A 16480-nucleotide genomic window follows, 5' to 3' on the forward strand; every position below is an offset into this window, starting at 1 on the left:
CATGCTCAGTGCAGTGTATCTATACCCCATGCTCAGTGCAGTGTATCTATACCCCATGCTCAGTGCAGTGTATCTATACCCCATGCTCAGTGCAGTGTATCTATACCCCATGCTCAGTGCAGTGTATCTATACCCCATGCTCAGTGCAGTGTATCTATACCCCATGCTCAGTGCAGTGTATCTATACCCCATGCTCAGTGCAGTGTATCTATACCCCATGCTCAGTGCAGTGTATCTATACCCCATGCTCAGTGCAGTGTATCTATACCCCATGCTCAGTGCAGTGTATCTATACCCCATGCTCAGTGCAGTGTATCTATACCCCATGCTCAGTGCAGTATCTGTACCCCATGCTCAGTGCAGTGTATCTATACCCCATGCTCAGTGCAGTGTATCTATACCCCATGCTCAGTGCAGTGTATCTATACCCCATGCTCAGTGCAGTGTATCTATACCCCATGCTCAGTGCAGTGTATCTATACCCCATGCTCAGTGCAGTGTATCTATACCCCATGCTCAGTGCAGTGTATCTATACCCCATGCTCAGTGCAGTGTATCTATACCCCATGCTCAGTGCAGTGTATCTATACCCCATGCTCAGTGCAGTGTATCTATACCCCATGCTCAGTGCAGTGTATCTATACCCCATGCTCAGTGCAGTGTATCTATACCCCATGCTCAGTGCAGTGTATCTATACCCCATGCTCAGTGCAGTGTATCTATACCCCATGCTCAGTGCAGTGTATCTATACCCCATGCTCAGTGCAGTGTATCTATACCCCATGCTCAGTGCAGTGTATGTACCCCATGCTCAGTGCAGTGTATCTATACCCCATGCTCAGTGCAGTGTATCTATACCCCATGCTCAGTGCAGTATCTGTACCCCATGCTCAGTGCAGTGTATCTATACCCCATGCTCAGTGCAGTGTATCTATACCCCATGCTCAGTGCAGTGTATCTATACCCCATGCTCAGTGCAGTGTATCTATACCCCATGCTCAGTGCAGTGTATCTATACCCCATGCTCAGTGCAGTGTATCTATACCCCATGCTCAGTGCAGTGTATCTATACCCCATGCTCAGTGCAGTGTATCTATACCCCATGCTCAGTGCAGTGTATCTATACCCCATGCTCAGTGCAGTGTATCTATACCCTATGCTCAGTGCAGTGTATCTATACCCCATGCTCAGTGCAGTGTATCTATACCCCATGCTCAGTGCAGTGTATCTATACCCCATGCTCAGTGCAGTGTATCTATACCCCATGCTCAGTGCAGTGTATCTATACCCCATGCTCAGTGCAGGGTATATGCCCCATGCTCAGTGCAGTGTATCTATACCCCATGCTCAGTGCAGTGTATCTATACCCCATGCTCAGTGCAGTGTATCTATACCCCATGCTCAGTGCAGTGTATCTATACCCCATGCTCAGTGCAGTGTATCTATACCCCATGCTCAGTGCAGTGTATCTATACCCCATGCTCAGTGCAGTGTATCTATACCCCATGCTCAGTGCAGTGTATCTATACCCCATGCTCAGTGCAGTGTATCTATACCCCATGCTCAGTGCAGTGTATCTATACCCCATGCTCAGTGCAGTGTATCTACCCCATGCTCAGTGCAGTCTCATTTTGTCCAGAATTTTTTCTGCTTGTATCTGGTTGTATCTGGTACCAAGAGGGCTACATCAGGCGCCGTTTCCGCTCACATTGTGTGATCAATCATTTCTTTCGTGGTCTCAGATTGGTGGCCATGTGATTGATTTCTTTACTTGTGAACTGGCATTGTGTTTCCAAATTAGATGACAGTGGGAGTAGGTGCCAGGTTTATGATGGGTGGCAGCGCTGGGCGAGATGTCAAGTCTTGTTTTCTTCTTCTTTAAATGTTTCCGCATCTGATTGGCCACATATGGGGGAGCAGACAGCGCTCTGTAGATTACATCTCACATGGTGTCTTTCCATTCGTCACTTATGGTGACTTTTTGGGACATATATATATTTTTTAAATGCATGTATTTGGAGCTAAAAATTTAATTATTTTTTGCTATTGGGTGCCATTAAACATTTTGCACCGTCTCCCTTTTCCAGGCTCTTTGTTCGCTGCACAATCAACTTTTTTTGTGATCTGTGATCATAAATCCGGTGAGAGGAGCTCAGAAAAAGACAGCTATGGCCAAGTTCAGTGTGTGGTCAGTATTCTACATCAGTACAAGTTTGGCTTACAAATACTGGCCACATACTGAACTTTTGAACATGGCCTAAGAGTTCGAAAATCTCCCATTAGACCGTCCAGAATGAGCTCACTGACACATTCTCAGCTAACTCATTTTGCAGCATTCAATAGAATGTGCAACGCTTAAACAAACAGTGCAACCTTTTTAATGAAAGCAAATGACAAAAATGATTTTAAGCCAAAAAACTAACGTAAAATAAAAAAATAAGCCGTTCAGTTAGTGGACAAACCCCTTCCTGTTTTCTTTTGTGGCCTAGACTTGGCTTCCATCGGTGTTGGGCATAATCAATAATTCAACACGGCAGATGAACTTTTTGACAGATCTCCGCAATCAGTCGACATCTGTTTTGCTGTTTTGTGTTGAAAAGGCTCAGAAAAGCATCTGCATTGGCATTTTTGGCTCTCATCTCTCTAGTGTGTTCCTAGCGTAGCATTCCGAGTGGATGAAAATGATGCCAAATAATTAATCTCATGTGCACTATTTTGGTAAACTTGTCTCCCTGGAGAATGAAAGGATCAGGTCTATTAAAGGGAATCAGTCTATAGGTTCAACCCTGCTAAGCTGTCTATATGGGCATGTAGGTCATAGGAAGCTGAGTAAAATGATACCTTGATATCTGTGATCCGATGTCTTATTCCAGAGAAATCCACATTTTTCTTAATATGTAAATGAGCAATTAAGATCTATGGGCCGGATATAGATCTGCATGAAACTCCACCTCCAGGGCTTATTTTTTAATAAAGGGGGATGTCACTAGTGTGAGACATGTAAATCAGAAGAGCAGACTGTCATTACATGGCTTACTTTGGTGGTAACTATCCCTTTTATAAAAATAAAGCTTTGAAGACAAATTTTCAGGGAGATCTATGTCCGGCCCATAGATCTTAAAAGCTCATTTACATATAAAGAAAAATTTAGATTTCTGTGCAATAAGACATCAGATTGCAGGTATCAAGGTGCCATGTTATTCAGCTTCCTATGACCTACATGCCCATATAGATTAATTAGGAGGGTTGATCCTACTGACCGATTCCGCTTTAAATACCTTCTTTACTTGTACTGGATTTCCCTGCACATTAGTGTAGGGCTTTGTTCACACCTGCATTTCAGATTTTCTTTGTTGGAATGGAATAAACAAATTCATATCGAGCACAGATCTTGCATAATGGATGTAAATGTGGGGAAAAAGACCTCATTGGCGATATTGGGGTCCGTCAGAGAATTGCAAAATGCAGGTGTGAGCAGAGCTTAAATGTTCTGCCGTCACCCTGTGCCACACACGAGTGATGACTGCGTGTAATGTAAACTGTGGTGCACTGCTGTGCATGGTGACGAATTGATGGACCTTGTTCTCCTGGGCACTATGAAAACATTTACTGTCTGACGACTCTGAGTTCTATCTAGACCATAGCAGCGGATCCATGATTTCATTCTCTTGTACTTTTATTTTTGTAATAAATGATTCTGTATCACCTACTTGTAAAAATAGAGCTAAAATTCCCAGGGTTTTCCCAGGAGGGCTGCCCTTCGTTTTGTTGGCTGTTTCCCAAATCCTCAGCTTGTTGCTAGAAGCAGCTTCTTGATCTATGCATTTCCAGTATAGCACCATCAGATGGGATTTTATCAATTCCCAATTCCTGAGTCCAATAATGTGTCGCTTACTTAGCTGCTTGTTGTAGTTTAGATAAAACCTTGGTTTTATCAGCCGGAGATTGTCATTAGAGGACTAGTAAATCTGCTGCCAGTTAGTTTTCCATATTCATGAGCTCTGTGCAACCCCATCCCCACCAATGATTGTCCGTTTTCCACTTTTCTGCCTATGCACAGTGTACACAGACAGCTGCCAATCAGTTCTGTGGGCGGGGTTATACCAAGCTCAGCATTCAGAGCACTGCAAGATCTGCAGCAGAGAAAGCTGGGTTTGTATCAAAACTGCAGTAAGCAGTCCAGTAAGTGACACATCATGGAGTTAGGTTCTCTGCCCCTACATTATGTTGTTTTCTGATGGAGTAGCAAAAACCTGGCACTAGATTCTCTTTAATGAATCTGCATTGTGTCCAGAAGCTTTTACCACCATAACCTACAATGTTGTCGTTGGCTTAGGGAACACAGCAGTTGCACCCAGGATCCTCTCCCCGAGGTCTTGCAGATTCCTTTTCCTGTATTTTTGGGCACTGTTAGGTGAAGTCTGAAGCTGTTAGAATACGTCAGTTTTTTATAGTTAACTTTCACTTCAAAATGGGCTTAACTATGTGAACTCTCCTTCAGCTGACAGCGGATCTTCCTTTCTCCCATACACATGCACCCTCTATTTGGCCGAGCATGCGTATAGTCTCTAAGGGCACGGGGAGCAAGCTGCTGCCTGACACCTCGGACAACAGCTTATCTCCCATAAGAAGGAAAGATTGAGCACAATGAAGTCCAACCTGCCTGATCTTTCTTTCACATGACACCACCCTAAACACACAGATTCTGCCAGCTTTGTTCTGATGTGTGCAGAGGTCACTGTGTCCTGTGGAAACATTTATCGAAAGCTATTGATTTGGCGAAACATCACCATTGTTTTACGAGAAAAGTGTTAAATGTAATTTGGTGACCCATATAGCTGTCCACTAAAAATAAGATGCTTGTGTGTTCTTATGGTTTCCGAAAATGTTCTTGTCCGTGCCGGGTGGTGGGTTTTGCTCAGATTACAAAGTCCACTTTGAAGGCAATTTGTAAGCAGATTTTTTTGCTATGTAATCCGAGGAGCAGCATGAGTAGGGGCCAAGACCCTGATTCCACTGGTGTGTCACTTACTGGGATACTTGTGGCAGTTTAGCTAAACCCCACTACTGATTGACTGACTGCTTTCCGTGTACATTGTGAATAGGCAGAAATCAGCCAATCAGGGCTGTGGGTGGGGTTATACAGAGCTCAGCATTTGGAGAATTACTAGATCTGCAGCAGATAAGAGGGATTTTCTCAAAACTACAGCAAGCAGCTCAGTAAATGACACATTACTGGAATCAGGCTCTCTCCCCCTATATCATGCTGCCTCAGGTTGCATAGCAGAAACCTCGTAGGAATTGCAAGTGTAGTAAAAAAAAATTACGCCCCTGTTGAAGCCCCTCCTGGGCCAGCACTGCCTCTCCACTAGTCCATTGGTCCATGCTCCAGCAGTGACATTCCATCTACAACATGTAACTGCTGCAGCCAATCACTGACCTCGGCATCATGCCGGGACCACTGAGGCCATTGATTGGGTGCTGTGATCGTGAGATGTAGATCACTTCTGCAGCCTGGATCAAAACAATTGAGGGGGTGGTGTTGTCGTTGCCGCAGGGGCTTCAGTAGATAGCAATACTTATTTTGTTGTTTTTATGCCTCATCTCTGCCCCTGCTCATATGTTTGTAACCTGATTTTCTTCCCATCAGATTTGCACTGAAGGTCCTCTGCACTTTTTATAACACCTTATCTTACCCAGTCATCCAGTTGGTCTCGTACCCTTCCTGTCTTGTAGACTAAATACATTTATCAGAGACTTAATTGAATGAAAAAGGATTGGAACAAGAAATTGTAGCAGAAATGTAAGATATTCCAGCTTCTCTGCATGAGAAGGGGAGGTTTTGAGTAAGAGGATTATGTGGATCAGATGTTCATGTATAATAGACCCTATGAGGACATCCCGATCCCCTGTATGAGTTGGAAAGGAACTTAGAGATGCAGCACTTCTAATACATGAACCAGTGTTCCCTAAAAGAGAGAAATTCCTTTGGGATCACAAGTGGCGAGTGTTTGACGTTTTGTATCAAGGAATCCTCTTGTCCTCCATAGATGAGCATGCTGGTTTTGCTGACAGCTATCTCCTGACTCCCCACACCCAGGCTCCGCTTCGTTATGAGGTTGTCCACCTCTTTTTTTTTTTTTTTTTTTACTTTTGAAATGTGCCCAATGTTCTATAAAAAAACAAACAAACCTCAACTCCCGATCCCCCGCCGCTCACTCATTAGTTGAAATGATCTTTAAATTGCTTAAACAGGATATGTGCTGCCGAGAATAATAATCCTCCAACTGCACGATTGTTTTGTGTGTACGGAAATGCGGATGGCCTGTCTAAGGAGGCTATTAAATGACTGCTGATCAGCAGGTGTTTATCAGCTGTGGTTGGGCAGTGTAAATGGGCCCTGACTGTCAAGCTTGAGAGTACCCCTATGTCTGATAAGGTACCGTAGTTGAGAGTAGTCAGGCAAAGGTGAAAATGCATTTCAAGTCATATATAAGTAATGATTAAGACAAAAATCATGTGAACAGCACAATTTTCGGTGAGATTTGCAGCCTCTGGATGTAAGCTGAAAGGTTTCCATTTACTTACAGCTGGAAGAGAGGGTAAAAATGATGAATAATTGAAACAAGAAGTATATTTAAAGTGTAATAGTCATTTTTAATTAGTTTCATAAATGGTACATTTGAAAATAAGAAACTTTGTAGTGTATCTTATTTGAGAAATCTGCATTCACTTTCAACATTCCCAATTCATGGGTAAAATCTGACTTTATTGATTAAATACAGAGAGGGGAGATGTCAGTTGGTGCCCATAAGGTTTGATGGAGAGCTTATAGCAGGAAGTATGTTTTCCCCGAGCTCCTCCTTCCCGTCTCCATAGAATCTTAGGAGCACAAACTGCCATCTCCTTTCTCAGTAATGGGAAAATTTGTCTTCACTAAATACAGATTTGAACCATGATTTAAGAGAGAATGATCAGTCCAGGAGGTGAAAGAAGCAGGTTTATCTGATAAGGTATATTATAGATTTTCTTATTTTCACCTGTACTATTTTTATGGAATAAAAAAAAAGTTTACTCTTTAAAAGTTGCGAAACTAGGTCTGAGCTGAAAAAGTAAATTAATGTGTATGCAAAATGTAAATGCATATAAACACATGACCTTTACAAAGACAATTATTATCAAAATTTTGTTTACTAAATACCCTTATTATTATTACTAGATTCATGCAATTTTTTTTTTTTCAATTTATTTTTTATTTTAGGATATTTGTTTTTTGTTTTTCTTTTTAAAAGTTGCGTAAGTTTTTATTCTTTAGTAACAAAAAATGAGCAATTAAACCAGTGACTGTATGAGTGCTTTCCTCTTTATAGACATGCCTGTCCCCATGCACTGACTGCTCAGAAGAGCAATATTTCCTTTTTTCGTTTGGTTGCTATTTTTCTTTATTCTTTCATGATTAGTTCTGTGGCTGTACGCACAGTCTCGTCCACTGATCGCCTGTAAACATCCATGTCTTCGATCTGCGCTTTTATTACATTGAGCGAGCATTGGCAGTGCTGTCAGCACCGTCTCGTATGCGCTACTGCTATATGATGCACAGATTAGCTGCATGTATTCCTACATGTTCAATTTGCACAAAGCTGTAAACTCTGATTCTTTTCCCCCCAGTTATTGAGTAAAAGAAAATGCCGCCAGCAAGTTTTTTTTATTTTATTTTTTTTTTCTAATGGGTGGACACAACTGCTATTTAAGCCTATAAGTTTTGTCAGCTTCATGTAAAAAAATAAAGTATTGTCGCTGTAGGTAGTGAAAATGCGTGTTTCAGATGAGATTTACAGCTTGTTCACACTCTGCGTTTTTTTGTGTGTTTTTGCTCAATAATGAGATGTCATCAGGGGAGTGTGACTTGTATAGGGGAAAGAACAAAAAAGTAAAAAATGCATCTGATCCTTTTCAGATAATGTCATGACTCTGTTGTTGGGTGACCCAGGACCAGGGCCTCCTTCTCTGTCCCTAAGGCTAGGGGAGCTAATGATCGCCCTGTTCCCCGGGTTACTTTTGGGGGTGAAGATGCTGGGGCCACCTACCTTGCCTTAGTTCCAGAATCTGCCCTCGCTTTCTACCCTTCCCCCACCCAGGGAAGAGGGGAGTAGTAATGCACCATAATACATCTACCATATTAACAAGGTAATACAAACAGGGATAAATTAAATACGAGTCATACAAAAATATACAAACAAAGGTAACACTGGGGAGTGGAGAATGGGGTTAAACCAAAGTAGGAGAAGAAAGGGAATTGCACTCAAAACCTAGCAACAGTAACAGACAAATCCACCAAACACCTTCTCCAACAACAACCACCACCAACAATCTCCAGCCATGCAACATAAGCTTTCTCTGGCAATGAGTGCTAGCCAGGGCCTAGATTATATAAGAGATGGGAGTGGCTAACAGTGCACAGCTGAGTGACTTAATACAGGAAAGCTTCCAGGAGCTTTCAACTGAGCAGATTAACCCCTGCACTGCTAAAATAAACTTAAACTATTTAATATGAAGGTGAAGTGCTTCTTCTAATCAGTGCAGGAGAAAGAGAAATCATATGCTGCTGTTTTCTGGCTCCTCTCTGTCAAGGTAAACCTGTGACATATAAGCTGCTTATATTTTTGTGTTGCGTGACAAGATATGTATAACCTCTATAGGGATATCTTACAGTGGTAAGAATGCCTCCAAAAAGTGGTGTGCTGCATCCTTATCCAGACAAAATCGATTTTTTTTTTTTTCCTTCAAAACCTGAAGTGGTTAAAAGAATGTACAAACGTACAGTGGTTATCACTGCAGCATTGCAGCGCTGGGGTCCTGGGTTCAAATCCCACCAAGGACAACATCTGCAAGGAGTTTGTATGTTCTCACCGTGTTTGCGTGGGTTTCCTCCTACACACCAAAGAGATACTGATAGGGAACCCCGAGTAAGCCCACGCAAAATGCTCGTCGCGGCTGCGCAGGACGCACCTCTTACAAGCATAGTTATAGGAAAGATGACTGGCACTTGTACACTGTTGCATATATGATTCAGCCCGCTCTTTACTGCATTTATTACATGCTATCCATTTTGCAGGTAGTTGGTACCCCCTGCAGGTAGCATGTGCTATACTTGAGTTCTAGGACTGAATTGAATTACTTTTGTATGGAATCTTCAGGTTATTATAGTGCATTTTATGAACATTGAAAGTATCTTTACACATGTTTTATAACCGTGGATATCATTACTATCTGCTTAGATCTTGTCTTCCCTAACCATGTATACTTATTTGATGTACGGTATGTTGGTCCTTCACACCTTTTGTCTAATTGGCTTTTTGTCTATATAATTTTTTTGTTACATACTTTTTATGCTTTTTGTACTCATTAAAAATTACCTGTTTTATATACTGTGGACTTGAACTCCATGTTTTTCTTTATGACATGCTATTGGGAGTGTCCATTTCTATTTTCTGGTCTTTCATTATGGCATAGGACCAGTTGTATTAATGAGATAATATGTTTCAGTGGATTTTTGCATTCATACTGATAGGGAATGTAGATAGTGAGCCCCAGTGGGGACAGGGATGATGATGTCTGTAAAGCGCTGCGGAGTAAGATTGCGCTATATAAGCAGTGCATAGTAATTAAAAAACGTTGGAACATGCGCAAAACAAGTTGTACATTGCTGTGCATTTACTGAGCGCTTATTTAGGAGGGTTACAACCGGAATCTGCTTAAAAATGAAGCAGTGTGCACATTATTAGTATAGCTTTTTGACGAGTTTTCGGACTGGAAACTGATCGCAAACTCTCCCAAGTCCTACTAAAAATCTCAAAACTCCTCAAAGACTTTGGGCTTGATTCATCAAGACTGGCTTTTTTCATGCCGGTCTTGATGGGGAGATGTACTGGCTTCAGATGCTCCTGATTCATGAAGAGGCATATGAATCTGGAGCATCATACAAATGGTGTCTGCCTCACCACATATCTTACTCCAGTCCTTGGTAGAGTAAGATTTATGGCATAGTGAATGTCATAAATTCGACTACTCATTTGCCGCTGCTGGGCAAAAATGATGTGAGAAAGCCAAAGTCGCACAATTTTAGCACAGTCTTCAGTTGAGCCCCAAAAAAGAGACTTTTCAAAACTTTTTATGACCGAATACTGGCGTAAAACCGTTCAAGATTTGAGCTCGAGTTTTTGCTCAGTTTGTCCAAACTGCTAGGATATTCCAAATAGATAATTTTCCGGGTGCCTAGAATTCACTGGAAATTATTAAAGCAGTTGACGCAAGTACAGTAGATGTGTCATCCTTCAGCCTCCGTCGTCTTTAACAATTGTAGACTTCCAGCTACGGGAGGTCTCGCCTGCCCCTGTGTGAGGAGCCGCCGAACTTTCGGGGAGAGTCGATAAGTATGTCATAGTCTCAGTTCTATGGCGTTAACCATGCTGCTTTTTTACTGGACCACCTGCCACCCACGTCCCGGCACACTCCACAGTTTCCACATCTGAATAAGTACTTCTTTGTTGAATATTCACTTCTAAATCGCTCAGGGTTTCTACGGTTAATAAATCTTTGATTTGCAAATAAATATTTCATGTTATCCTCATGAATGGAATTTGACCTTTTGCAATAAGTGATATTTTCAGTTCTTTATTATGCAGTGGTGCCCCAAGTTCTGCTTATACAATGAATACTACTTGTTTTATGAGTGGTGTTTTTCTTCATTATTTTTCTCTCCAAGTTGTTATATATACAAGGCCATGTGAAAATTATCTTATCAGTTTTTAACAGTGCAGTTTACTCTGAATGCGATAGTACAAAATGCCATGCAAGACCTATCAAGCCTGCTCAACCAGTTACAAAATAGCCAAAATAAATTGTGGGTGACTTCCTTTTAATATTTTGCCCAACTGGGAAGTTGAGGGTGGTAGGAGTAGTCCTTTTCTTTTTTTTAACCGCTTCACGCCGCAGCACTTTTTTGTTTTTGCACTTGTTTTTCGCTCTCCTTCACAGAGCCATAACTCTATTTTTCCTTCAATATGACCATGTGAGGGACAAGTTGTATGTTTTAACGACTCCATTGGTTTTACCATATTGTGTACTCGAAAACGGGAAAAAATTCCAAGTGCGATGAAATTGCAAAAAAAAAAAAAAATGCAATTTCACAACTTTTTTTTTTTTTTTTTTTTACCATGTTCACCAAATGCTAAAACTGACCTGCCATTATGATTCTTCAGGTCATTACAAGTTCATAGATACCAAACATGTCTAGGTTCTTTTTTTTATTTAAATGGTGAAATTTTTTTTTGAAGTCTGTTAAAAAAAAAAAAAATTGCGTCATTTTCCGAGACCCGTAGTGTCTCCATTTTTAGTGATCTGGGGCTGGGTGATTGCTTATTTTTTGTGTGCCGAGCTGATGTTTTTAATGATACCATTTTGGTGTAGATAACATCTTTTCATCGCCTGTTATTGCATTTCAGTGCAATGTTGCGGTGACCAAAACAACGTAATTCTGGCGTTTTTGACTTTTTTTTTTTTTTTTTGCTGCGCCATTTAGCGATCAGGTTAGTTTTTTTATATTGATAGATCTGGCGATTCTGAAAGCGGGGATACCAAATATGTTTATTTTTATTTTTTTAATTTTTAGTGGGGCAAATGGAAGGTGATTTGAACGTGTTTTTTTTTTTTTTTATATATATATTTTAAAAACTTTTTTTTACTTTTCACTTGCTTCAATAGTCTCCATGGGAGACTAGAAGCTGCGATAACCCAATCGCCTCTGCTACACATAGCTGCGCTCAAAGCAATCCGGCAATGCCAGCCCATCCATGATCCGCAATCATGTGACACAGGTGTCGGTGAGTGGGATTAAATGCCGCTGTCAGAGTTTGACAGCGGCATTTAACAGATTAAGAGTCGAAGAGTCGCGGGTGGATCGAGATTCCACCACGCGGCTGTTAGGGGCACATGTCTGCTGTTCCAAACAGCTGACGTGGCGTGAAAAATGTGGGCTCAGCACCGGAGCCCACATCAAAGGGAGAGGCACGACATGCTCCGTACATGTACGGCGCATGTCATGAAGGGGTTAAAGTATTGCCTGATGCAGTATTTGGATTAGATGGGTTCTTCCTTTTGTTGGTTGTGAGCTAAACATATACTGTATTAAAGTTAAATAGAAACGTAGGCTCAAAAATTCAATTATGAGTTTAAAGGGAGCCTTACTCGACCAATCATAAAATATATTACAACCTTTATTGAAGGTTATCTAAAAACAGGACAACCACACAGAAAACCAGCAACTAACCATGTCACCTATTATGGCCCTATACTGGGGCCCTGATAGCAGCTACTTACCAGTGGAGGTCGGCACCCTAAACACAATCGTGGAGCGGGGGGCTCCAATCTCGATGGCTGACCCTAATACTCCTAAATGACCAAAAAGTCACCAATTTGACCAGCATCTGACTATCTACCTCCTGTTGATCCGATTAGGAGAAACGCATTGAGGTTCTACTTCATCAACTACTAACCTTGAGTACCTTTTGCTGTTATCAATATGAATTATACTTTTTCTCATATGGGTCACTAATGGACCAATGGGTTAAAATGTACTTTCTGGTTATTAAGTTTTCTGCTATCCTTATTTGATTTATCAGTCATATTAGGGACTTAAGGGATAGCCGTTGTGGAGCGGGGGCGCCATTCCGCTGACCAGTAGGGTGCCAACCTCCGCTGACAGGAAGCTGTTCAGTCACAGGGAACAGTATAGTCAGGTACTCATTCGTCTGCACATGTCACATAGTGTTTGCAGCACTTTTTTTTGCACTTTTTCTATTGTTGCTTATTAACCTACTCATATCGGCGACACCTTTACACTCCTTTCCTGGTCAAATGGGTGACTTTGTGCTGCACCAGTCCAGGGTCATTTAGGAGTATTAGGGTCAGCCATCATGGAGCGGGGGGCGCTAATCTCGATTGTGTTTAGGGTGTCAACCTCCGCTGGTAGGTAGCTGCTATCAGGGCCCCAGTATAGGGCCATAATAGGTGACACGGTTAGTTGTTGGTTTTCTGTGTGGTTGTCCTGTTTTTAGATAAGCTTCAATAAAGTTTGTAATATATTTTATGATTGGTCGAGTAAGGCTCCCTTTAAACTCATTGTGAACTAAACATATTAAAGGGGTTGTCCAGGCTTGGGGTTCAGTGATTGCAGACATGTGAATCCTCCCTGCATGCATTGTCAGGATTCCCCGGCACCAGGAGTGAGCTAGCATGTGACTGCAAGTATGTGATTTGCATACATGCTGACTAGACGTGCACAGGATTCGTTATAAATGTCTTGAGTGAATCTCGACACGTCTAGTCAGAATGTGGCCGGAAGTATGCAAATCCCTTACTTGCAGTCACATAACGGTCTGCTACCAGCGCCGGATAATTCTGACTGTGAGCAGTGCGTGCTTTGAGGATTTACAAGTCTGCAGTCACATAGAGTGAATGCAGACTTGTATCTCAAGCCTGGACAACCCCTTTAATATGAACACCCATGCTGCACATTGCAGTCCACCAGTTCCCTCTCCGTGATCTCTTCAAACCTTATCAGCTTAATGTCTACTTTCTCCTACTTGCATACGACCTCCTTGTCTAACCATCTCATTAGTGTTCCTCAATACTTGTCCTCATTTATACCTTTTGGCCCGGGACAGCTCATCGAATACAATACTACTTTTGTGCTTGCCATACTTGTTTACCTCTCTGAAATTCTTTTAGGCAGAGAGAGAGAATCCTTGCCACATCAGATATACTCTTCTTTAACCTTTTCCTAATCAAGTAATTTATTTTACCCATTTTTGTCCATTTTTTATTTTGTTTTTCCATCCCCTTCTTCCAAGAGCCATATCATTATGGGGTTTTTTAAAAATATTTTTAAGAAGTGTTTTTTCCCCCCTGTTTTATTTTATTTTGTAGTCCCTTTTGGGGCCCTTAACCTGTGATCATTTGATTTGCTTATGCTTTAACACCACAGTATTTCAGTATCTAGTAAAAAGATGTTCTCCCATGAAGTTCATCCACAGGCTGGACTTTAAAGGAGGATCAAGATGAGGATGTCGGGGGGCAGAGTCAGGTTGGAAGCCTGCTCAGTTCAACGCGTCGTTAGTGTCCAGTTACCGCGTGCATCGGCACAAATGTCAGTTAAATGCCAGAGATTGACAGCGGCGTTCGAGTGATAAAACGACAGCAATTTTGAAGCTTCACTGCTGAGGTTTTCAAGGATGATGCCGTGTAAACAGGAAGAATAGTGATGTATTTAGTCGCTGTTATGTCCACGTGCTTCTCTGCTGTGAATTCCACATCAATGAGTCCCTCTCCTAATCCTTTAATTAAAAGTAATAATTATTTCTGGTTATGATGATCGTTAAAGGCTGTGAATACCTGGTCCTGACGTTAGCACATCTCTGTTTGGGACACATAAAGGCTTGAAATAATAAAATCCCAAGTCTATCAAGCTTAGTGTTGGAACCCTAAAGGAAATAACATTGACAACATTTCTCATTAAACGGGAATCAGTCACTATAAACGCGATATTCTATCTGTGAAAATCATTCTAGATGATGTGTCATTTTACTGGCGGCTTCAGTCCTTTCCTGAGTAAGCAATCTCTAAAGTAATCCACCCACTGGACTCGTACGAAATAATGGTCAACTCCATGGCCTACAAATTACTCTATGCTGGATGTTTTTCTAGGGAAATGTAAGTAAATCTAATTATCTCAAGTTTCATAACCTGGTTGGACACCACGTTCAGTGTTCACTGTTAAGGGATTTACTGTGCTTTGAAGGGAATCTGTCAGCAGGATTTCACCCATAAAACTATTTATATGAACATGTAGATCTTTAAAAAACAAGTCCAGCAATTTCTTCACATGACCAGTCTGTTCCTTCATTACTGAGAAATAAGCTTTGCATTGATATGCAAATAAGGCTGGAGAATTATGATGGATAAAAGCTTCCGTCACTCCAGCTCTATTCCCCGCCCAGCTTCGCCGCCTCCTGCTTGTCTGATAGCCTCTATGTCGCATGACTTCAGGGAAAGGAGCCATCTGATGAGCAGCAGGCGGGGCATAGAGCTGGAGTGACAGAAGCTTCAGACCTACAAATAGTTCTTCTTTCTCATTTGCATAGTGGTTCAACCCCATATTTGTCCAAATTGGAGGAACGGACTGGCCATGTAAAGGTGTTGCTGGATTTGTCAATGAAAGAGCTACATGCACATAACATACTTTCTTCCCTTAAATTATTTAGATTCCCTTTAATCTAACTAAAACCTTGTAGTTCCTCTGGATCAGTAAATAAGATTAAAGGTTGAGCTTAATGGACTTGTCATCTTTTAACTTTAAAGGGGTTGTCTACTACTTGGATACCCCCTTCTGACTGTTCCCCCCCCCCCCCCCCCCCCTATTAAAATATCTACTCAGCTCCGGTGCCATTCCAGCGGTGTTGGCACTGGTTCTGCCGGGGCTTGCGTGACATTGTTGTGCCGCATGATCCGTACGGCCAATCAGAGCTGGCGTCATTCTCCCCTCTTTCAGACAAATAGGACATCTGGAGAAGTCAGCAGCCGCACTTCCTCTGGATGTTCATTACATCTGTAGAGCCTGTGCTAACTGACCGCAGAGATCGTGTGACATTGTTAGTCTCTGGAGAGCCTGTACTGATACCACTGGAATGGCATCGGAGGTGAGTATAGGGGTTATAATTTTATGGGGGGAGGGGAAACCTAGGGATTGAGAAGGAGTTGTCTGAGTTGTGGACCACCCCTTTAAGATAAAATTATTTGTTCATTTGATTTTGGCAATTTGCTTTACAGTCTTCAGAAAATCCATTGAGGTGACAATCTGCATTTTGTTGCAAAATCCGCACCAACATTCAACTCCGTAAATTAAAAGGATTTTAAAAATCCTGTTTGCAAAAATTCTTTATCAATCAAAAGTCATCAGAATACCTCATCTCTCGTTAAGATGCTGGACATGTTCACCTTGGATTAAATTTAATCCAAGGCAGAGGGTAAAGATCTCATCAAAATTTGCACGCCTATAACACTTACCGGTGTTGCCTTCGTGTCTCCACATTTTTATAACAACTAAAAAATGTGAGCACCCAATTCCTAATTTCTAAAACTTCTGGAAAAGTTCATCTGTTTTCTTCCTTTATTCTCACTCGCCCCACCCAATCTATTGTTTTCTCCCTGTTACACCCTTCAGTTTTCCCTGTGTGCTGTGTGACAGCAGAATTTCTGTGCACTTCACCTTTCCATGTTGCAGACTTGTTCCTACCACTGATCCAGTTGAACTGCGACTTGATTTACTAGAAGAGCCAATACTTGATCTGAACAGAAAGCGGATATGAATTCCCATGGTTTACATAATGTGTGACAGCAAATGCCTCCCTTTATGAGGGTCACA

General features: G+C 41.6%; 1 protein-coding gene across 3 annotated transcripts in view; it reads left to right on the forward strand.

Moving 5' to 3' along the window:
- Nucleotides 1-16480, forward strand: part of STXBP6 (syntaxin binding protein 6) — a 144763-nt gene that overhangs the window by 979 nt on the left and 127304 nt on the right. The gene's annotated exons all lie outside the window — the stretch shown is intronic.

This window comes from Dendrobates tinctorius, unplaced genomic scaffold, assembly GCF_039654945.1.
Source record: "Dendrobates tinctorius isolate UK_male_01 unplaced genomic scaffold, ASM3965494v1 ptg000057l, whole genome shotgun sequence".
NCBI lineage: Eukaryota > Metazoa > Chordata > Amphibia > Anura > Dendrobatidae > Dendrobates > Dendrobates tinctorius.